The 24,364-nt window shown below is 52.1% G+C and overlaps 1 protein-coding gene across 2 annotated transcripts in view; it reads right to left on the reverse strand.

The window, feature by feature from the left end:
- Window positions 1-16,306, reverse strand: part of ZNF469 (zinc finger protein 469) — a 201,070-nt gene extending 184,764 nt beyond the window's left edge. The window contains exons 1-2 of one of the 2 annotated variants that reach the window (XM_080552051.1): window positions 6,563-16,306; window positions 6,171-6,212 (exon numbers count right to left, since the gene is read on the reverse strand). The gene's annotated coding sequence lies outside the window, so the exon portion shown is untranslated. The remainder of the gene's footprint in view (window positions 1-6,170; window positions 6,213-6,562) is intronic. The other variant, XM_080552048.1, reaches the window with a different exon arrangement.
- Between the last annotated feature and the right edge of the window lie 8,058 nt (window positions 16,307-24,364).

Raw genomic sequence — 24,364 nt, forward strand, 5'->3', positions numbered from 1 at the left:
TAAAAACCTTCTAACTCATTAAAACTTTCAACAGAATAGCTTTTGAGCACACTCATTCATTAAGAAGCACAGGCAGTTTTTTGTTTGCTTTTCTTTAAAGCAACCATGAGCCTTACTCTGTCCTGTAAAGGAACAGCTATTAAGTTCTGCAATAATATTGATTGTTCAGCCTTCTTCTATCCTCCAAACATAACAAATTTGTTCTAACAAATAGAACGCTTGGAAGAAAAATCTAAAGCTTTAAAAAAAGACTTGAACGTGAAAGTTTCATAAGCAAGCTTCTACAGCAGCTGGTTCCTTTATGTCAGCATCAAGTCCGCCAGATAATTTCTTGATAACACAAACCCTAGCAGCAACCACACATTCCATTCACGCCACAGAAATTTGTAAAAACCTTCATGAAAGACTGTTTTATTATTTTGTTTTAATCATTTCAGCACTAAAAAGTAAATCAGAAACAGTAAAAAGATGTAAGCAAACATGTGAAGCTTCAGGGACAGGGTTGTGATTTCCATTAACAGCGTCCTCCAGAAACACAAATGGCTTTGCAACCAACCCGTTTCATTAGAGCAGCAAGAACAGGGTTTTAAGCTCAAGAGCAACTAAAAGGCAGGTAAGCTGCTCATCTGTTGGAGATGAGCAGGTCTTTTCTTTGTCCTGCAGTGTGCAGACAAGTGACAGCCTCCCCGTGCTCGGCCGGCCAAGGCACGCTCACCCCACGCTGCTCGCCCAAAGCCACCCTGCCAGCTCGCGTCATCTCACCCACAAGTTTCCAAACATCAAATGCAGCACTAAAGTCTCAACACCCAAAGGCTCACGCGACACCGAAAATTTTAGCTAGTTCCTTAAAATTAAAGGATAAATCCCAAGCCACTGGGATGGCAGAGAAATCCAGAGGACAGCTATCGATTTTACGCAGAACCTCCGTCAGAAGGCAAAGCGAAGGACCCCTCCGTTTATTTATTTATTGTACATCTCGGGATTTGTAGCAACTGACTCATGATTTCTAAGTGTGCGGGGCTGGCGGAGCCATAAATCCTTTTGACTCATAACCTCGGTGGGGGAATCCCCAACTGGCCTTCCCTCCCACCCCGCAGCGCTGATGCAGAGGCAGCTTTTACCAGGTTTATAAACACGGCTGGGAGAGAACGTGCCTCCCCATTCATTATGGCCATCGGAGACTGCTCTGTAACGTATCTATGGCAAACAGAAAGCTATTGCACAATAAACAACGCCAAGTGTCCCGTTCGAATACGGCCAGCGTTTTGAAATCGTACAAAGAATGCTGAAAAGATAAATATTTATGGGGTTTGATGAACTGCAGCACTGCGCTAATGAAATCAAGACTTAAATGTGCTTGGACCGTCCTCTGCCCAAAAGGAGAGAGACTTCACTGTAAATATTACTATTCAAAGGAACAATTTATACGCTGCCTTAATAGCGGAGAGAGATCAAAGGCAGATAGGGGAACCTTTCAACGGAGCTGCAGCAAGAGCTAGTGGAACAGCCACGCTGACCCCTTCCTCCTCCTCACCGGCGCCCCGCTACCAGCGCCGACCTGCAGAGGAGCACCTGGGCTGTGCTGACCCCAGCATCACACATTTCAACTCCATCTCCCCGACCACAGGAGTCGAGCCAAGGAAGTTCTCCCGCATTTGGCAATCGGGGATCGATTCCTTCCTGGATCTGCGATGGTTCAAATCCACGGGACTGCAGAAACACCTGATTTTTAGTCTCAGGTTAAGGACGGGGAGGCTGGTGGCGCTGGGAATTTAGTCTCACTGAGGCATCGAAAGGGCTTTGAGATTCTGCAGCACAAGAGTTACAACTGCAAAGCAGCTCGATTCCAGCGAGCCCTCACTGCGAATTCACGGGCTGGACTCTTTTGCAGACATCCTGCTTTTCCCACCCTATAAAATGCTATTCCAGAAATTCCATATAAACGCCTTTCACATTGCATTATATTCCCCCAGCAAAAACAGCCGGATAAGAAATGCCTGCCTACGAGCGTTATGATCATGCTTTTAACATGTCTGAACTTCAAAGAGACCAAACAGGAAAAAAAACCTGCTCATCCCAGCAAATATTTGCTCCGGCTTCTACCTCCGGTGTCTTTCAGGTGTCTGATAATCAAGTTATGCCATGAAAAATGTGCAAATTAAAGGATTCCCCGACCGTTCTTAGGTGGCTGATAAGCTTCTTAACCACTGACCTTCTAAACCCCTGAAATGATCAGCAAGTGAGATCAAAAAAAAAAAAACCAACATATGGTAGCACACTCGAACACAATGGTCTTAAAAGGAAATAAAAGCTCTCTGTAGACTCCACATCCTCTAAATCCATTCTGTGAACAGATAAAAGCCACATTGTAGTCAAGTCTCCACCTAAACAGCGAAAGCAAAATCTAGGTCAGCGTCCTCTCCTAGGAACTGATATATTAATCAGTGGCGCTTCCAAAGGGGTTTTTGACTAATGCAGTGTTTTATATAGGAACTGGCAGCCACCACCTTTTGCAACTCAATACTCTCTCAAAGACTCCGAGAGCCAGAAGTTACACTCGGAAAGCACTTTTAAGCTTTGGTTGGAAAAACAAGGCTGGTTTTGCCTTTATTCAAAGGGAAAAAAAGAAGAGAAAAAAAAAATGAAGAAAGAAGTAAAAAAAAAAAAAGATTATGCCACGGGTTGGTAACGGCAGCTCCAACGCAGCGCTCCCTACCCTGCTCTTCCGAAGGGAGAGGCGTCCTCCTCTCCCTGCAGGCGGTGGCGATCCCTTCGCTCGTGGTCCTGCAGCGAGCAGCAGCGGACCCAGGAGCGCAGCCACCAGCCCAGGACTTGCGCCGTAAGCCGCAACCGTCCTGAGTGCGATGGGAACCGTGCGAAATGGGAACCAGCCACGGGAAGCTTGCTGGGGCACTGGATTTAAGCGGGACCATCTCTGCTGGCTGGAAACTCAGTTTCTCATCCCAGCTTTTCAGGACTAGGACTCAGGACATGGTTCCTCTTGGCTGCAACGAAGGAACTTCAACTTTCCTGCCCAAACAGTCCACAGAGACATCTATTAGTTTTAACATTATTTGGTAGAAAAGAATCCGAGGTCCGGCGTGAGCCATTCGCTGCCTCCAGAGAGGCAGGGGGAGGCAAAGTGGTGGGAGGGGAGCCTTTGCTATCCAAAAAGAAAATGTTTTGTCTCCATTCCATTCAAAAGAGGGAAAAAAAAAAAACTAAAAACTCATTCTGAAAAGTCTTGTTTTCATTCCTTTGTGAAAACAAACTACACTTTAAACCCCTGCATTTGTACAGGGCAGGATTTCGCTCGCTGGCCATTGATAACCTCCACTCCATCGTCAGCTCGTGCTGCTGGAGCGCAGGTGATGCCGTGAGCCAGGACACCAAGGTTTGTCCCCAGCATGCTGGAAGCCACCACAGGGAAGAACGGAGCAGGGACAGCCCGGCCCTCTCGTCAAAGGCACAAATTCTCTTACCCATCACATCTGAGCCTTCTACCCCCCACAGCCCCCAGATCCAGCCCCCAAAGCCGTTTGGCCTCAGAGGATGCAGGCTGTGACCCCACCTGAGCTCCTGTACATGCTGTGGCACCAGCAGCTGCAAGGCCTGGGGCAGAGAAAGGCGAGAACCCGGGGGTCAGGGGAGCAGATTGACATTGGCACCCAAACCGAGCAACGTTACAGCGTCTGGGCGGGCAGATCTGGTGCCAAGTTCTGCGTTCCCAGGCTGGGCAGGACACGTGCCATCTGTGCCTCCGTTTTCATTCCTGCTTCTGCAATGGAAGCAACAGCCAGGGTTTTCCTTGTTGAGCACTCGCCTTGCCACGGAGCAGCTAAAGCACGCTGCCTTCGGTGCCGAGCAGCGCCCAAAGCAGGCAGGAGCCATCGGGGCTCTGCTAAACCCCAGCTCCTGTTTGGTGAGGAACCCTCCCGGGACACCTGCACGGTGCTGAGAGGGGACACCAAGACACCACCAGAGACACCAGGAAAAAACCTGCAGGCGTGAGCTGAGTCCTGCATGTCCAATTGCAGCCATTTAAGGAAAAAATAAAAAAAATATAATCCAATTGGTTGCACTTTGTCTCCACAGGTGCCTGATATCGCTCCTACTAAACAACACAGGTGCTGCTTTCTAGAGCTGCAGCGTCAGCCACAGGAGATGCAGCAGGGGGAGGACACAAGACCAGGGGCCAGCCCATGGGGATTTATTCATTCTCAAGCAAACATCCCTCCCGCCCCATTTTATTTTTATGGCATTGGAGGAGGAGCTCCTTGCCACACCAGGCTATACTAAGGAACATATCCAACATCCAAATAGCCACAGCCACTTCTGACCTGTTACCACCCATGTGCACGGACAGGAAAAAAGCCCTGATGGGGAACGTGCCTACCAAAAGCAGCAATGAAGCAGCTGCACCCAGCTTCCTGTCCAGGGCTTTGCAAAGGGTTTTATTTTGTTTTTCTATTTGCATCAGTTGCATGACCACGGTTCTGGTTTTATTACATGCATCTCCCTCACTCCTCTGACCCAGTATCTCTTCCAGAGATTGCAATCTCACTGTATGAGCTATTTATCTAAAAAAACAAATGAGGAACATTTTTAGGCTGTGCCATTGCTTGGGAAAGCTGTACTTTAAGTTAACAGCTTGAATTAATAAGCCAGTAAAACTTAAGATGACCTTCTTCGTTGTTCTTGGCACTAGAGGGAACATCAAGTCTTCCCTTTTCCTTTTCTTTGTTGTTAGCGTGGCAGAAGACAGGTGAGCAGAGAGCTGCTCACAGCACCATGTTCCATTTCAGCTGTGATCGCTAACAAAGAGAAGAAAAAGCCCTCACCTTACCTGAAAAGACGGCTCTCAAAAGACAGGCTTTTACTGAACGATAAGCAGTATAATTATATTTTAACTATGCTGCCCACAAAGAATTCGGGTGCAAACCATCCAGCGCATCCTTTGCCACAGAAAAGACTCAGCATAGGGAATCAGGGACAACCGAGGCACTACCCAAGTCGCATTTCAGCAGGCTCACAGTATTTTCTCCCAACACAAAGCCATCACTTGAGGAGGGGGCTCCCACCAGCCCAGCTGTGTCTGCAGGGCAAGGCAACCGGGGCCTTGCCCCAGCTCCCAGACACCTACACCACAGAGATGCTATTGCACGAGCACAGCATTTCTTATTTGTCAATTTATTTATTTTTCTTCTCCTCCTCTTGGTCAGCTCTCTGCAGACCCCGCCACTGGCTCGTGCAGGAACCCACAGACGATGCAAGGCTCTGGGATTTGGCTATTTTTCTGCCTTGCTTTTATGACGTGCTGGAAACGCTCACTTTGGAACAGAAAGGACACTGATAACGGTGCTTAATCCTTCTTATCTGAGAAGGAACACGCCAGTTCTTATCCTTAGTTAGGCCACAAAGGTTAAAGGCATCTGTTTAGGACGTTTATGTGCACAGCCCAAGGAGGTTTATTATTTATTTTTCTATACGCGTTTGGTGGCAGAGCTCTCCACTTATTGCAGCTGCAACGAGAAGACACTGCTGGGTAAAGGAAAGCGAGAGACTTCTAAACAAAAGCGAGGCGAACATCACAACCTACTCCAAAGGACATTAAATCCAAGGAAGTCTTCTCTCAAACAATTTCCAAGGGGTTTGGAGCAGCCCCAGAAGCTGCTTTTCATCCGCAGCTCACAATGATTTTACTAGAGAGAACAAAAAGCCTTTTTGTTCCCATTTTCCAGATGTGGAGAGTGAGGAAGAGAGAAAGCTGATGCAGAGCAGATCGCAGGTACAAAAAAAAAAAAGGAAAAAAATAAAATAAAATACAGCAATGCAGAGGAGAGACAAACAAAACTCATCCGTTTCACAAGGAGCAGCAAGGGCTTGCACTTGTTTCATTATTGCAACATACAGAAGACAATTTTCAGTGGGAGAAAGTTGCTGCTCTCTCCAAGTGAGAGCAGAGCAGCAGAAGGTACCAAATAATCGTGGAATTATTTAAAACTGCAAGAGGCAATTGGCCTCAATTGAGCGTACGAGTTCAAAAGGAGAGGAACAGAAGAAGATAATATCAACATCTAGCAATAAAAAAGAAAGACCCTCGGTACATCCACCTGCCAGCATTTGGAAGCTCTAAGAAGAGGCTTGTAAGCAATCCCACACAGACGTACCTTTCGATGACACCGAGGAGCACTACACCAAGAGGGACGAGGCTTTGTGAGAAACAAGAGGAAAAGCGAGAGCTATTTCACTACCAGGGAAAAGCCCCCTGAAACCACGGCAGTTTCTACACTCTGAGATTTCACAGACCCAGGGCTGAGGGATTGGCACCAAGCATCGCTCAAACAACAGGGGAAGGAGCGGGATGAGCTGCACGTCTGAGGCAGCCGCAATCCCTCCTAACTCGGAGCGTGCAGCACAGTAGCACCACTGAACCGAGAGGGAGTTAACCCAAACCACAGCTCAGCCTCCCACCCACGCACACGCACACCAGGAAATCACAAGCCATTAGCATCAAATTGAGGCGGTTTCGGGACACCGAGGAGAAAGACACCTCACTGACCTGCCGGGCTCACGCTGCTGCTCCAGAAGCCAAGGAGAGCACTGGAAGGCGCTGAGGACTCCAGCCAGGTCCCCGAAGAGATGGCAAACTTCTCGAGGTCAGCGCCAGTCCGAGCAGAGCACCTTGCACCCCAAAATCCAGAGCACCAGAAGAGACCTTTACAGCCTCTCAGGAGGGAGAAATTCACTGCACATCTTCCCAGTCCCTCACTAGCCACCACAAGCTATGAAATGAGAAATAAAGACCCAGCTGCAGCAGCTTCTGCCCTATTAAAGCCACCCAGCCGGGGGGCGGGCAGCCACCACTCGTCCCCAGCCTGGTGCCAGGTGGGGAAGCTGGGCTGGGCTCTCCCACCCCATTTATCTCTTTCAGCTGCCCCTGCTTGCCCACCTGGGAGCTCCAGGCCACCTCTGCACACCAAGGGCAGTGCCAGGGCAAGAGCTGCTCTCATGCCTGTGGGTGCCTCTGCCTAGAGCCATGCCAGGACCTGGTTTTCAGCCCTGCTCCCTGCCTACCCATAATGTGGATGTTGTCCTCCTCCAGCACATCTGCTCTGGGAGCCCAAGCGACGTCAGAGCAGCTCCTGCAGCCCCTCACACACAGCACGAGCAAGGTGCTCTTGCAAACGCCTCTGCAAGCCTTGGCTAAGAGGAGTGGGGGTCTTCATCACACGCTGCAAGGAGCTACGCCAGTCCTTCCAGAGCACGCACGGGGGGCTGTGCATCCATACATTGACCCCAACAACGACCAGGATGCAAGAAGCTCAGACCTACGCTTGGCTTTTCAGTTGTGGGCCAGCAATACTGTGAGCAAACACACAATACAGAACACGAAATGTGCTGAGCTACTGGCTGCGGCTGGGCTAAATCCTTCCCTTCCTCACTGAGTCCAGCCCTGTGCTAAAAGCGAGGCCGGACACACACCAGTGCCCCTCCACCCCACAACACTTTTCCTATTGCACCCCACGGAGCTGGGCTCCCCCAAGCCAGGCTCCAGCTCCCCTTACCCAGCTCAAGTTTTTGGTAATTGTTGTTGTAGTAGTTAAAAAAAATAAAATCATTAGTGAGTGAAGAGCTGTATCTGAAGCATTTCCCAGCAGCAGCAGGCGGGTGCTGTCGGACAAGCGCCACTGCCCACCTCCCAGCCCAGCAGCTCATGAAATTGCCTGGGTTTATCCCACAGGCGGAGCGTGGCCGTGTGCTGTAAAGCTGCCTGATGCGGCCCCTCCAGCAGCTGTTACCACGCGTGCCCACCTGCACCTCGGTGCAAACTGCTCTGCTTCAACGAGCAATTTCGCTGCTCATCACTTGTAAAATCCCTTCTGACCAGCAGCTGTGAGTGCATGCTGCAGCTGAAGCGTGTCCTTCTCTGCCAAGCTACCACGTGGGGAATAGGCACGTTTCTCCTCTGCTTTCTTCCACTCAGGCTTCTTCTTTTTTGCTGCTTTTTTTGTCTGTTTTCTGTGTCCTCAGGAGTGAACGGGAGAGTGCTGCTCACTAAGCAGGGCTGCGAGGCTGAAGCTCAGGCCACGACAGCATGGGATGGGAGTTATCAAACACGCCGGCCTTAATTCTCTCCCAAGGGCAGCCTTTGAGTTTCTCAGAGCCTCCCTTCCCTCCCTGAAATTCAGGAGGTGCCCTCACCAATAGCCTCTCACAGAACCGTGCAGAAAACCTCAGGCTGGAGGCAGCTACAGAGTTTGGGAGCAGCACCGGAGGCAGGAATGCTGCTCGGAGGAGTCCCTGAAGCTCCAACCGGGCTCCCTCTGCCTCGTGGGTGCTCCTGATCCTCTTCTGTCCACGCTTCCTTCTTGCAGAGCCTCCTTTTTCCTTCCTCCCCTTCTTTTTGTCCATTCCTTCCTTATCCAAAGGCGGCCCCTGATGCCACCAGACCCTTTGCTGCGCTCACAGGTCCCTCACCCCTTGCTGCCACCCAGGACCCGCTCCTGCTGCTCCCCGCTCCCTGATAATTCATCAAGTCCCTGAATCACGCCAGTACCAGGATGCTTTACTGGAATCCCAATCTTTGCCAACAGAGACATCCTCTGTAGCTGGGTGCCTTACTTTTGAAACGCGCTTTCCTGTGACCCGGAGCAGGGCCAGGCCATACAAACACCTCCCCACGGGCACATCCGCAGGGCTCTGCGTGGCCCCGTTTGGCTTTAATGCCTAATCCCCTTGCAAGAAACCTTTGTTCCACTCTGCTCTTCCCGAACCTTGCACGCCTTGCTGACTCCGACGATTTCGTGGACGTGCGGAAACTGCAGAAGGACCCCAAGCAATCACGCAGGAAAGTTTCTGGCAGGCAGGGACCGGCAGCTCTTCTCCAGCCTGGCATCTGCAGGCTGACTTATGGGATGTAGTTCCTATGGAGAAACCTTTCACCGCACAGTAACGGTGTCAATTCTGCTTCTGGAAAAGCAGGAAAGGTTCAGAATTGCCAAGATTCCTCGCTCCCCAGCAAAATACGGCCAAGAGAAAGCCAGCTGTGACACCCCTACAAATATGCTCTATATGACTGCTGGAGGGTTGTATGGAAACTGGATAGCACACCTCTGGTATTTGCAGCGTATGCATTTTTTTCCGAGACCGAAGCCCATTTCATGGGGTTATAAATCAGCCATAATAAAAATTATTTCTCAGCACAAAGCACTGCCCAGCAGTAAATTTAGAAACATGTCTTTTGAAAATCATTTCGGGTCATGCTTCCACAGGTTCCCCTCCTGAAGTTTTGTCCCCCACCTGCCTGGTTCTGCAGGTTCCACACCCCTGCTTTCTAATGAAATCTTGCAGAAAATGGGCTCAGATTCAGCTGCCTGGACTTGACCTAGGGGAAAACAGCAAACGGGATGCCTGCCCTTGGCAGGTCAGCTGTAAGCACGCTGCTAAACCCCGCGGCATGTTTACATACCACCGAGATAGGTGTGCAGCGTAAATACTTAGGAAGAGCTATCTGTGCAAGCATTAATTGAATTTCCCAATCATTCCAGGCTCAGCCGTGGTGGAGAGCAGATTTTCAAAACCACTCGGGGGATCTGGGGGCACAGACTACTGCAGGTTGGCAGAATCTGCATTTCTCACCCTTTCGGTGCCTTAAAATGACAGTTTTAGGAATTAGCACGGCTTTTTTGTCCTCCTTTTCTCTGCTCAGAGATAGCAAGCGGGGTGCCCAGCCACCTTTCTTGTGAAAAAGAGGCCAGTTTTACATTCCCGTAGGAGTGTTTGTAACACAGTGACTGTTTCTGCCTACAATGCCATGAATTACTAGGTTTAACTTAATGCCATCCATTACATCTCCCATGCAGGGGGGGGATCTTTGGGGCTACACTTTTCTTCCGTGTGTTTTTTTAAAATTGTGCTTTTATGAGGATAAACCAACACTCGGCCCTGTATGTTAACTGTTGGAGAGGATTTTCTTCTCCATTCTACTTCTGCCCACGTAGGCAGCGTTTCTGCAATGTCAATAGCCACAGCTTGCAATCCCAAACCGCTCCCGATGCAGGCTGCTGCTTCATAAGTGCTGAAACAATCTCTAAATACAGATATAAATTCCATGGGAGAGAGGACACTGAACGGGGACAGGTGGGGTGGCCCAGAGCACGACGGCAGCGATGCAGCTGAGCTGCAAATGAAGGGACCCCGCTGAGGTTGCGGGCGTGGTGCAAGGTCTCAGAGCAAACATAAAGCAGAAATGTTGCACAAAGTGTGCGAAATGCCATATAGCATAAATAAATAAATAAATAAATAAGAGGGGACAGACAGCAGGAAGGGAGGGTTGTGAGACCACTTTGTGTTCCCCAGCTGCACTCCAAGCCATCCATCCACTAACGGGGGACCCCGGCCAGCCTGGCAGGCGCTAGCTGAGAATATTTTCCCTGCCCAGATTTGCACGTGAGCCACGCCAGCTCTAAATCAGTGCGTTCCAATTAAATTCCAATTAAAAGCCACCTAAAATAAGGAACTGCCATCCGCTTGATGGAAAGTGATAACAGGAGAGCTGCTGGGGCCAGGAGCCTGCAGGATGCTGCTCAGTCCCCCTGAAGCGAGGTGACGGCTGGAAGGACGGATGCTTCCAAAATCAGCCGTGCACGTGCCAGGCAGGTCCCCAGGCACGGCACACTGGGGATCATTAGAAGTGCGGCCCTTGGCAGTGATCAGCAATGGGCAATTTTCAGCCAGAAACACCGGGAATCTGCAAACGCACCTACTTCACGAACCACTAGGAACTGCAAATTCCTCCTTTTCACTTGGGCTTCCCATCACCACTTGTCTGCCCCGCCATCGTTTTCTCTGCACCTTGCTTTCCTTTAATGGCAGACAACGACTTTGTCCTTGGCTTTGTCACGTCCTTCCCACCTCTCCAAAAATAGTCTGATTTTTTCTGCTTTAGGTTTATTTTTAGCCATTACATTCCTCTCATCAAAGCAGAGGCAGTAAATGGTTTTTAAAAGATATTTATCTTGATTTAGGGGCCCAACTCTGACCTCGCATAGCATGGAATAAACTGGGAGTAACCTGCCTGAAGTCCAAGAGGTATCGAATGTGTGTAAAAGTAGCACCGCTCTCCCCAGCAGGAAATGTTGCCATAAATTGTCCCGGTTTCAGTCTTAACCTTACCGAGAAGGAGCTACGCTCATCACATGCTTGGAAGCCGATTCGGTTTTGTAAAATCTGGCAAAACCGATGGAAACGCCATCTGCAGTCAACCAGCTAGGTCTGATTGTCTATTAGGAAAATCAGTGGGCAGAGTTAAAAAATACAACGTGCTCTGCAGCACAGTATCATTTGCAGAAAATGCTTCAGACACACGAAATATATCACAACGCTCGTGTTTCTGGGAGCTGAGCAGCTTTATCTTGCAGGGAGAGTGCCACACATCTGCGCTAATTGCTTGACAAGACGAATTCAATCTCTCCCAAGCAAATAGCAGGGAGTTTGCAGCATCCAAAGCCCCCCGAAGTGGCCAGGAGGGACGGAAGGGAGCACGCCTGAGCTTTGTGGCTGCTCCCTTGCATCTCGCCCATCAACAAGAAGAGCAAACGCTCATTTTCAACACGCTGCCTCTTCCTCATCGTGAGCTCCGAGCAATTTCCAAAGCGTGCCGGCTCCGCGAAGAGGAAAAGGACGTGCTGCAGGCTCAGCCGCCGAGGAACTATCCGGACCGAGCAAGCAGCTGGTCCAAGAGGCGCGAGCTCACACGAGGCTGAGCAGAAGGAAATGAGAGCACTAGGAGCTGTCATTTCTGCAGCTCGTGGGACCACACTCCGCGGCGTGTGTGCGGGGTGCTGCCCTCCGCAAGGCACCCATCTGCAGCGCTGTCGGCACCAGATGTGCAACGCAAGCAGCGTCGCTCGTAGGCTCGCGCTCAGTGCAACAGCAGCAGCAGCTAGCACCTGAGGTGGGGTGGATTCGTGTGCGGAGCAAACGTCTGTCAGCCTGCCAAAAGGAGAGCCAAGAAGCGGCGGGGGAAAGGTTGAAATTCAAATAAAACTCAATACCCGGCAAATGGGAAAGGTCAGACAGTGCCACTGCAGCGCTGTGTTTCATTTAATTTTGGACATGGCGCAAGCCGGTCTTTGAGGGGGGAACTTAATGCTGGGGTCATCGGATTTTTCTTACACCACGCTTTTGCAACTGGCAGTGGAAATGGGGCTGCTCCAGGTCCCCCGCACGGGGAGCTGGTGCGTGGCGAGGCTGCTCAGCACATCCCCTCCCAGGGCTCGCGCAGCAGAGGCACGTTCCGCAGGCAGCACCAGAATAAGCCACATTTCTAAATAAATACAAGCCTCTGAACAACAGAGGTTGGGAAAGCAGCTCCCGGAGAGCTGCACTCATTTGGCTGCAGGAGATGGGGAGCCCAGGAGAGGATGCTGCCCGCTAGTTCCCAAAATCCCTGTCCTGCCCGTCCTCACCTCTGCAGCTGCAGGGACCCCCACCAAAGCCCAGGCAGTTCTCAGCTCCCACGGTCAGCAACTTTGGGGCTCTCAGAACTTTTAAACAGTGCCCTAAGCTTCAGAGTCCTTTTTTTTTTTTTTTTTTTCTGGGGGAAAACAGGCAAAATTCCCTTCTCCTGGGGATTTCTTGTCCCGCAAGAAGCAGTCCCAGCACCTGCCTGAGGGGTCTTGCAAGGGTTTCCCTTGAATGAGCTGCAGAAAAAAATGAAAGGAAAGAACAAGAAGAGAAAACAGAGATGGAAAAGGAGGAGAAAAGCCATTTTCAGTTCCCCGCCCAGGGGAATTTCATGAGGCTCAGCCTGCACCAAAGCTCTGCCACATCTACAGCCCAGCACCTTGCCCCAGCCTTCCACCCCATCACCGGTTTAAACGGCCTGGGCAAGCCCCACAGATGCCCTGGGTACTCTGCCCCGTTCCCTGCCACTTTTCAGCTGAAATCCACATTTCGGCATTATAAAATTCCTGCACGGGTCCACCCTTCCCTCCCGGTGGCACGACGGAGCGGTGCTGCCCGTGGCCGTCAGCAGTGGCAGCAAGCAGATAAGGGGCGTGCTTGAGATGCAGGAGGCTTGGTGGGGTGGAGGGGGGCCAGTAATTGATGTGGATTTCTTCCAGCTCTGGAGTTTGCAAAGGTGAGAAAGCGGAACAAACAAACAAGCAGCAAAGAAAGGATCTCTGCGATCTTGGAATAAAATTAAGCCGGGGAAGATTTCAAATTTCGGTGTCTGCATCACCCCTCTCTCATCTGCCCTTGAACAAAGACAGATAGTGCAATACCTCTGAAATAAGAAAAAAAATATTTAAAATGTGATATAAGTGCTGTTAGCATGGGGCAGTAGCACAAGATGTTTTATCTCGCTCACCAGGACCAAGGGTTCATTAATCATGCTGCACTATTCTGCGCACCATATCTTATCTGCGGCTTGCTCCCTGTGCTCTCTTTTACAGGACATCTGTGAGCAGGAGTGACAGCAGTAAAATATCGATTAATATGATTATATATTGATGTTCGTCACTGAAATTGGTTTATTACTTACAAAGATGGGAACACAGGCACTGCTTTGCCCCAGGAGGCAGCCACCTCCTGGGTGGGATCTGTCCGCAGAAGAGCATTTAGGATACGGAACAGAAAATCCTGTAACAAGGAGGAATAATTTAAGCCCTTAAGGAAGGTGGAGTACAAGGGCACAAGCAGGAATTAAGACAGAACTACACAACATCCCTTCTCTCCTGGGAAAATGCTTATACATCTTTGGAGATCTTACTGGTACCCTAATTCTTCACCAGATGCAGAAGAAATGTCATTTGCATGTTTTATGGCTCCCAACCATCTATTATTGTGGGCATTTTTTTCCTAACTGAATCTCTCGGCAGGTGTTTCCGTTCTCCAACACGTTAACTATGGCATGTGCTTATGATTCGTAGTAGTCTACGGAAGGAGAAAACCCAAATTCTTATTTCCCATCAAAAAAAAACTTCAACAAATCAGGCAGAACAGGGTCTGATCCAGCAGGAGAAGTCCAGCTGACATCAACCTCGTGTGACACAAAGCCTGAAAGGAAGGAGCAAGCCAACCTCGTTATTCCTGATGCATAGACACGGACACAAGCAAAGGAGAGAAGGGGTGGCAACGAGCTGAACGGGGCTGCGGATCAGTCCGGGGGGGCTGTGGCAGGGAGGTGACACCAGGTCTGCCAAGTTCCCGAGCACGGCTCTGGGAGGAGTTGAGGCTTTTTGCACCTGCGCCGGGGAGAGCCGCGCGCTGCACCCACGGGTGCTGCACCCACGCCAGTCGCCACCGCTCCTACGGCACGGCACAGCCCTCCGTGGATGACCCAGACCATTTGAATAATGCAAAATAGGGGTTCGTGGAGCGAGAAACGGCATGTTGGTGAAGTAATGACCTTCAAAGAGGTGGAGACTTATGAGTTATGAACCTATCACTGCTCTCCCCACTGCCTCGCTCGTGTATACACTTACGCAATGATTTATTTGCATCCTGCACGAAAACAAATGGATGTTTTACATATTTATATCATAAGATAAACCGATATTTAAGCTGATCAAAGACAGCGGCAGATCTGGAGGCGATTACAGCAAGTGTTTTCTTAACTGAGGTCACGCTGCACTTGGTGCGGGTGAGGCTGCGGATCTGCTGAGCACATGTGAGCGCGCGAGGAAGGGCAGCAGATAGAGGCGCGCGCAGAGCCCCGGCTTTCCAAGAGCGCTGACAGTTCAAGCAAAACTGAACCTGGCTCCCTGCATCAGGCCTCGGTAATTACAATAGTGGTCAAGGGGATAAATACTGTACTGCTTGCAAAATTAAAAATTGAGTCCTTATGGAGTCTAAAGCCCTTCGTCTCCAACGAGTGGCAGTTCTGTCCAGCGGTTTCGGAGATCTCTCTCGGGGGATGCGCGGATTACTGGAGTCCTGGGACTATGATTTCATCAGTTCTCATCCCTCAGCTGAGCTGCGGTAACAGGCTGGACACGTCCTCTTGAGCTGCTGGAAGTGGAAAGAAACACCGTGCGGCAGCAGGCGAGTGGTCTCCAGCCCGGCTGACAGGCGGTGACTTGTCAGCCCGCACCGCCGCGGTCGCCTGCAATCACCCAGTGAGCGTGATAGATTTGAAGGGTGGAAAAAGTAATTGCCAGATTGCGAGACACAATGGCTTCTTTCGGTCCCAGATAATGCTCCTGCGGTTTTTCCAGGTGCACATTCAAAATCCTCATAGCCAGGGCTCTGATTTGAAAAACTGCAAGCTGTCTGCGGCAGCAGAGACAGATTTAATTCTGCAGACCGGACCTGGCACGCCGCGGGCTGGCCTTGGAGGGATTTTCCTCTTCCACATCTCAGGTTACGCGCTTAACCGCAGGGTTGGGCAGGTGCCCCCGTGGAAACGGGCAGAGGATAAAATGGATGTCACGCTGCCACTCACAAAGTCTTGCAGTGGCTGTGGCAGGGTGGAGGCTGCAAGACCCGGGCAGGACCGGCCTGCTGCAGCCTGCCATCGGCGTGCCGGGGGCGCACAGCCCCTCAGAGAGGCAGAGCTGCTCTGGGATCCCGCTCCCGGAGACATCTGGGTCCCCGCTGGGCCGTGCTGCTGCCGGGAGGGGAACGCTTCTCCTTCCGTTTAACGTGACGTTGAATTGGAAGCAGCGCAGTTATCTTCCACCCCCTTGTCGGCCCGGCTCCCTGCAGCTCATTTCCTCTGCCCTCTCTCCTTTCGGCACGGGGGTCACAGCAGGGAGGGCAGCGTCTGCAGCTCGCGGTGTCTGCACAGGGCACGTGGCAGTCCCCAGGCTGCAGCACCCAGGCGAGCACATCCCTAATGAAGACACGTAACGAATCCCCACACGGAGGACAAGAGGGTCCTTTGCCCTTCTGCTCGCTCCCTCCAGCAGCCTGAACATCCCTCCCTCCAGCGCTGGTGGCTGCGATGATAACACGCTTGCCGAGCCCCCAAAGAGCTGGTTATCAGCCTGTCTGGGGCGGGATGGGAAAATCAGCCCCAGCTGGCTCCAAGGGGCGCGTGTAACCCCTGTTGCTGTGAGGTCTGCTTTCAAGCACAGAGCAAACAGCCTCGCTGCACATGGAAAGCTCCCCCAGAGGCTGAGAGTTCAGCAACTGCAGGAATGTTTTGCGAGTCTTTCCCTTCGGTACCTCCGCAGGTGACTGCAAGGCCACGGACTCGATGGCCGAACACCTCGGTGACACTCCTGGGTGGATGGAGCCAGGTGCCAGGCAGCGAGCTAAGAGCCGTCTCCTTTTCCCTGCAGTCTCGCCATCCCTGAAAAATGGTGAGGCCTAAGGATTTAACAGAAAAGCTTCGGACTTGTCTTTTCACTTCCTTTCAGCAGCAGGAACAGGTTGGAGCAATCTGTCTCGCTGCGCATGGGTCAGTGTGACTGCATGTTTGCAGTCTCTTCGCCACAGAAAAGCAATTATTTGGTCTATAACGGGATTTTGATACAAAATATGTGAAAGAGCTAAGACTCCCTGCAGCCAAATTCCTGCATAATGCATAGAAGAACAGACTTCAAACAACATTTTTCAGGAAATCTCATGTTTCCCACTACCTACAATCACCAAGCAGGGCTCCCTAAGAGTCTTCTTGCAGCACAATCCCAGCGTTGGCTCTGTGTATGTCCGTCTGCACCTCCCTACCCTAAATCCTGTTCTTGGGGAAAAACCCACTCCGGGTAAATGCTCACGTCAGGCTCATTGCTTGGCCATACCTTGACCTCTTTGCTGAGGCTTTTGGAAAAGGTGTGCGGTAGCCTGGACAGTTTTGGTGGGGTTTGGCGAGGTGGATGCCAGCCCTGCGTGACGTGGCTGGAGGCCAGCAGGCTCCGCTCCCCATCAGCCAGGGAAAGACCCTCGCAGGCTCTGTCCTTGCGTTTCCAAGACTTGTATCACCAGAATACGTAGGCACAGCCTGTGCATAACCAATCTCCCAGAAACACCACTTGGCTGCAGTCGAACCAGGGTGGAAATACGCAAACGACCCGGTAACGAAGGGCTTTCAGCCACCCAGCCACCACGGTTCCCCTCTCATGTGTACTTGTTCAGCCCCCGTGCTCTTGGCAAATCTAGTCCCGGCTTCCCATCCGCATCCCCCCAAACCTCCGCAAAGCCCTCGGAAACAGACAGATCTCATCCTTCTTATCTTAGCTTTGTAGACAACATTTATCTTCCCTGACAGAAATCAACTCGGTTTGCGAGCGAGGAGACAAATTAAAAGGCCGCGAGACCCAAGAGGGCCTGGAGTGTTGGAGCTGGAGCTTTTTTTTGGGGGGGAAGGCTCAGGGATCAGCATTTGTTTCCCGTTTGTCCCTTCACATGCGGTGCGTTGTGGCCCTTCAACACGTCGGCGCTTGCAGGAGACGAAGCAGGGCCAAGTCGTACACGCAGAGCGCAGACCCTTTGGGACACAACCGTGCCGTTTGTAGGATGAGGGCTGCTCCGTCCCCACAGCCCCCCGCCCTCCCCGGGCCGCTGTGGCTGTCCTACAGCCACGTTTCTGTTGGCTCCCGTGCCGGCTGGGCTGCGGTACAGGGATGAAATAATATTTGGACATGCTTAGTGTTAACAGCAAGGGTTCGCTCGCAGTAGCGTTGCGTGCCGGCAGGTTGCGCAGGGTTTTAGGAAGATGAAAGGCCGTTTGGTTTGTCCTGCTTCATGGGTGGAGACGGGTTTTGCAGTCCAAAATTTGATCTGGTAAGCCAGGATAGGTTCCTCTGCCATGCAGTACCCTGCTCAAGATGGGGAAACGCCACTAAAATGGTGGGTCAGGCCCCTAAAGCCTCGCGCCTGTTGAGCAAGAGGGGTTTTGGTGGAAGCCCAAACTGCTGGGCTGCCAGAATTGGCCCCAAACTGACAAATGAACGAAGGCATCCTGGGCATCTTAAGGTCCAGCACGTCTATCAGCTGAGACAATGCAGCGGGTGCCAGGATTCAGACAGAGCTGAAATCCCCCCTTCTGTGGAAGAAGTGTGGCAGCAGCTTCAGTGATGGCAAGTGAATCAAAGCAAATTCCCTGCCCGAGACAGAGATCCTGGTTTTGTAGACTTGGCCCACTTCTCTAGGAAAAACTCTGTCCTCCCACACCCTGCGCAGCCTGGAGTCGGAGTAGAGAGGGAGTGAGCATCGGTCTACAAAGATAAGAGACATCTGATGCGCTCCCTCTGTGCACTGGTGAACAACTGTGTTTGCATCAAATACCTCTTCTTGGTTCACCCACGGTCTACGCGGCTTCCTTCAGCACGAACGGATACAACACCCGGCTCAACAAAGGAGTCCGCTGCAAACTCTGCGCTGTGCCAGAGATCTCCAGCCAGGCAAAGCAGCCCAGGCTCAAAAAAACACAGTGTCCTGCCACGGAGAGGGTGTCTCCGCTGACCTTACTCTATCAAAGCTTCCAGGTTTTGTTTGTTTAAACTCGAAGTTCCTTCTTTATGGTTCCCTTGAGCTGACAGACTCATCGCCGACTGTGCTCCAGAAGTGACCCATCGCACTGAGATCAAATGGCCAGACAGACTCCGCGGAGGCCAAGCCAGCGAGCAGCCCCGCCAGCAACGTGCAAAACAGGTCCTAGGAGGTGGTGAAACCAATTCGCAGGGAAACAGCCGAGAAGGCAGCTCTGGTTGTAAAAAGCCCCCGGGGAGAAGTTTCCGAGCGCGTCACTTCAAGTCGAGCAGAGCCAGCTGAGCGGCGCGAGGAGCCCGGGGCTGGGTTTATCCCAGCAGCAGGTGCAGCGGCACGGCCCCGCCAGCCAGATCCGCCTGCACGGAGCGTGGCGAGGCAGCTGGAGACTTGGCACGGGCGGCCAAGCAGCACCAAAGCGCTGCTGCACGCGGCTGAGCTCAGCCTCCAAAGCCAGTCATCCATGGGGCCTTCCAGCAAGGAGCTGCTCCCCGCCTAACGGAGACGTTTTCACTTTTCTCTGCAATTAAATTAACATTTGCAGCACCGATCCATGAAATCAGTTCTTTTTTTTTTTTCTTACCATGCCCGTCACCAGGGTACACCGGCTACATTTCAAGTGGCACCAGTGTTTTGCTTACAGGACAGTTTGGCTGGGGGGGTTTGGCAGTAGTTTTCCAAAGACCCGAAGAGGAGCAGGCACCAAACAGTCATAAATTGCAGTGGGAATTACGTGCACAAATGCCTCAAGCTCCACAGAAAATCCCAGCTGCCACCAGAACGGGACTGATTTGAGATGCTGCTCTGAGTTACTGCACGCATCCTGCCGAGCTCAGGTCCAGCACAGCCCAGGGTCCAACCTTTGTGGGGAACTTCAAGGTCCTCAGAAATGTGGGTTCACCTTCCAGCACCCTTTGAAGGCTGCCATCACACGTTTCACCTGTTGAAGCTGGGGCACAAAAGTTTTCCCCGAGCAGCCTCTAGTCTAAGGGCATTAAATTCACAGCTCGAGGGCTTGTCCTTTAAAACGTTTCCAAGAAGCCAACTCCGAGCAGTGGGAGTTCACCAACTCTGCAAACGAAGCTGCTGGAGCCTGACTTAACTCCCGAAATTAGAAACGATTTCTTTTCAAGCGGTGACCTTAAACGACACGCACAGGGCAACGCGCTGAACCCGTCCCAGAGCCAAGACGAGGCTCCAGCTCTTCTGGTTTCCGTTCCTCTCCCCGATCCTGCAGTCCTTCTCGTGCTCGGTCCCTTACGCACTGGTGGAGCACGAAGCCAAGGGCTGACACCGCCAGTCCTGACAAGCTCAGCGCGCTCCCTTCCCACCCCACCTGCTCCCGCAGCGACGGCCACATCCCAGCCCGGCCCCGACACCGTGAAAACCCTACAAGCCAGCCCGAGTTCGGCTCCTGTAGGGGCTTCCACGGGCACATCTGCACAGAGGGAACAAATTAGCTGCTTCCCTGAAATAACTGGTGCACAAGACAAAACAACCCGCTATAAAAGGACGCGGTTGCCACCCGCTGTTGCACAAGCCTAGCTGAAAGGAGGAACCAGCTCAAAGGCAGGAAAGGACGGAGGGCTGACGAGGACGAGGGCTGGGGGCTGAGGGGCAGGGACCCCCCAAAGAACCAGCGGTCCCCTCCCTCGACCTTGCCAAGGGATTGCACAGTCACGGGGGCGAGCACTGCTACCTCCCAGCGGACAGCGAACGGGGGAGATGACAGAGCTGCTCCTTGGTGCCAGCCCCGTCCCCGGCAGGCATGTGCCCCGCGTTAGCGTGGCGAGCTGGGGGGGAAGCTCTGCCAGGACGCGCGGCGGCTCTGAGGAGGGAGCTGCGATCACAGCCCGCTCGCCCGGCCGGATGCAGGCTGTGGATGTCTCGAACGCTCCTGGGAAGAGCAGCCCCGCTGTGCTGAATGTGGAGCTGCCATCAATTTCAGTGCTATTTTTTCAGAAATTCCCACTGATGATGGGAACGAAACCCACATCCTCTCATGGCAAAGTCTCCGTCCATTAGAGCAGCAGGAAATGATGAAGCACGCTTTTAAGGAACAGAGGCCCTGTTTACATAAAGGGCCAGGGCAGAACAGAGAGAATAATCATCACAGGGTTGGAAAAGAGACTTTGGGGTGTGGGTTGGCCATTGAAGTGCTCAGGAATGGCAAAGCCGAGAGAGATACAGCTTCCCTTCAGGTAGGGAACACGCAGCGCTTCCCACCCACTGCTCTCTGACACATTTTAGGAGGCAGAACTGTGGAGTGACGCTTTAGACCTGTTCCTATTGCTTACAAAGGTCTCCACAAATGTCCGAGAGTCAAAGCAAGCAGGATCTGAGTCTGCTCTGCCGGTCTGAACTAAAAGAAGTATCACTGCGTAAAAATTATCCAAAAAAATCTGTATCACAAAAAAATTATCCCCTACTCAAAGCCCGATCACCAACCTCAATGGCAACACCAACAACTTCCATCCCCTCTCCCCATCCACCTCCCTCAATCCCTGAGGACGGACCCACAGCTCCCTGCCCTGCCGTCCCTTTTCCCGCATCCCTGTAATTTCCACACTACTCCTGTGCCTCCCCATCCCACGGCACCCTCTTGCCAGGGCTGCTCTGCACCCTCCCCGGTGCCCAGGGGTGGATCTACCCAAGGCGGTAGCTCCAGGACGCACGTGGGTGCTGGGCTTCCCTCCCTCCTCCTCTGCAACCACTTCCCTAGAGCTCGAAGGGTCCCAAAATCACACTGCAGGGGTCAGCCAGCAGCACGCACGTCTGGGGGTCCCGAAGAAGACCCCCCATGATCTTATTCCAGCAGTGTGGATGAGGAATAGAAGACATTTCCCCCTCCCTGCCCCAAGAACCTACTGCCCGGAGCAAAAGAATAGGAAAATGCCTTCTCTTTGGGCCAGCGCTGTCGCCAATACCCCTTGGCACCCAGCGCAGGATTCCCCAGCTCGGACCAAGCCCAATCCTGCAGCAAACCATTCCCAGCCTCGCAGAGGCACAGTTCAGCCCCGTGCAAGGACCCCCGAGGTGCGTGCACGAAACTTTCCATCACCTGGGCTCTGACCAAGGATGCCGAGGCTGGGAGCGGGGACCATCTCTCCGAGGCTGGGCAGGACTCTGCCTCGCTTTTCCTTTCGAAGGGCTTTTCTCATGTTTGAAACGTTGGTTTGTTTATCCATCTGGTTGTAATTCTGCTGAGGTTTGGGTGTTTTATAGTTAATGAGAAATTGTTTTATGCACCCTGAGCTATTGCGAGTGGGAGAAAGGGTGGGGGCTCTTGGAAGCTATCGCCACGGACAGCTGAGCAAAGCCCATTGCCTGCGAGGCCATTTGAGTTTTGAGTCACGGCACCGGGGTCCTCTAAGGGGCCTTGCAGAAGCCTCCGCTCAGCCCAGACGCTGTCCTCATTTTCCTGCTCCCTTTGCTCCACGAGGCTTCCAGTGGGGAGCCTGCTCTCCCACGCACACACGTGGCATCCGTCCCTCCCACGCCGCTCCCATCGCCACCTGGCTGGGGATGCTCTCAGGTCGTGCATCACCAGTCCCCAAATCGCCCCGGGTTTGTTACAGACCCCAAAACGATTCTTAATGCTAGACCTGTGCTACAGTGAAAGCGAAGAATTCCTTCATTTACTAGAATACGAAGATTAATAAAAGCATTACTGTGCTTTAAGACGGGCTCATAGGAACCGAAACACATCCTCGGCGACCCACGCATCGTTTTGGCTCCCTTTGGCTTCTCCCTCTGGGTCCCACCCAGCAGAAAAACTGCCTGGTAGCACACACAGCTCTCACAAGAGTACTGGAGCTTACTCAAGGCCTTATCCTGGGTGTTGTATCAGCACAGCCTGTCCTTTTCTAACCATTTTCTCCCCATGGGTCCCCTCCTGATTCAAATCTCCCTGCCTGTGGTTTCCTCTAGTTCATGAGCTCGGTACTGAATCAAGATATCAGCTTCTAACTATTTGTTGAAGGATTAATTCCTCTCGCTGCCTTGCTTTAGAAATGCTCGTGCCCCTTGGTCATGGCTAGACTGAGTCATTTTCTGGCCAGACATAAGCAAAACTCTGCTGAATGGACAGGCAAAGCCTAAGGACCAGCTTGGTCCTTAATCTGACTACAAACAAATCATTCATCTGCTGTGAATGAAGTGTTCCCAGCAGAGAGAGGGGAAAAGGTCCAGACTTTATTGCACAGCCTTTATGCACTGAAAACTGGCTTTCCCAGCAATGCATGCGCTTCTTACGGTTGTCACCCGTGTGTTTTAAACAGCCGTGTAAGACGGCAACGTCTTTGGCTCACTGCTTGCTCAGGAGAGCTGTTAGATAGAGCAGCAGCACAGGAACTATAGGCTGTGTAACCTTAGATTTGGGGGTCCTGAGATTGAGTGGCTTTGGAGAATTTTATTGTTTAAAAAAAAAACCAAAACACTGGCAAAATGCTGGAATATAACCCATCGGGATCAAATCCCTGGAAGGTGTTCACCGCTGGAAGGGGCTGGGGAGGATGCTGGTGGGTCTGTAATCCTCCCTCAGCACCTTGTGCCAATGCCAAAGGCGGAGGAAGAGGGGATGGAGCAGGTGGCATCACCTTGCCACTCTTTGCTTTCATGAAGAATGTGCTGGTTTCCTTGCAGTTTGGGCAAGGGTTGAGTTTCAAATCCTCAGCATCTGCTCCCTTGCTAGCGAGCTCTTCCGAGCCCTTCCTCCAAGAGCACTCTCGGCTCTCTTCTCCCCAGGGTCTGACTCCCACAGGACACAGATTCACCAGTCCAGAAGAAACAGAAGGGAATTCTATCAGACAAACACTAACCTGGCTTCATTTTGGCCGCCACTTCTTTAAAACTAAATAGGGCATCTGGGTATGGCGGAGTTATTACAGGAACAGAGTTAAGTCATAAATAACAGCAAAAGCAGAAAGAAATTAAGACGTGTGGGCAAAGAAGAACAGGCGTGTTTACAGCTGAGATCTGGAAGGAGATAAGGAGATGAAGGCAGACGCTGCTCCAGATGGCAGGAGCAGCAGGGAAGAAATGCTGGCACACACAGCCCTGGGGCTGCATTAAGCTGAGCATGTGGTGACCTGCTGTCTAGTTCTTTTTGGGGGTGGATTGTTGGTTTTTTTTTTGGCCAGGACAAAAGCAGAACCCACAGCAATGCAGCAGCGAAGAGGCACTTTACCCCAAAAGTGGGAAGGAGACAAAGCCCAAGGCAAAACCCACAGCAGTGCCTGAAACGCCTCATGCCTCAGCCCTCCCATCCTAAACGCTGCTGGCAATCGCTCTCCTGGTTCTGCTTCACACCTTCGAGGCAGTAACGGTGGGTGGAAGCCAAGGTGGGCTCTAGATGTTCTGGAGATAGCTTTTCATGTTTTTATTTCTGGGGGATCGAAACAAACCCTCCATTCTGCATGCCTCTGGGAGCTCGAGAAATACAACAGGGTGCTGCTAGATCTCTGGAGCTAATTAAATCCAAGCACCGAGCCTCAGCAGCCAGAGCAGGCTTGCTGAGCTTTCCTGATTATGTCAGCACTGCCTAGGTATCTGCTCAGCAGTCCTTCCCTGGCTCACAGCACATCCTGCAAACCCCCCCGAGGGTCCATCTCTGGATATCAAGAAGCTCAGGGCAGAAACGCAGTGGGTTTTCCGTACCAGCACTGCCTCGATGGCATGCCCAGGCTCCACGCCCCACGGTGCTGTCACTGTAAGGACAGGAGCAGGACACCGTCCCCAGAGCAGGGCGGGCAGGGATGGAAGGAGCCGAGGCAGGCAGATCGCAGCCACGACCCCGAGCTTGCAGCAGGGAGAGGGAAGGCTCCTGTGAGAGCACCGGGATGCTTTTAAGGAACTGGCCTCAGTGGCTTGCCAAAGGGAGGTTTACATCAGAGCCTGCACCAGGCTCCTTGTCCTCCAAGCC

Source organism: Anser brachyrhynchus (assembly GCF_964034855.1).
Source record: "Anser brachyrhynchus genome assembly, chromosome: 12".
NCBI lineage: Eukaryota > Metazoa > Chordata > Aves > Anseriformes > Anatidae > Anser > Anser brachyrhynchus.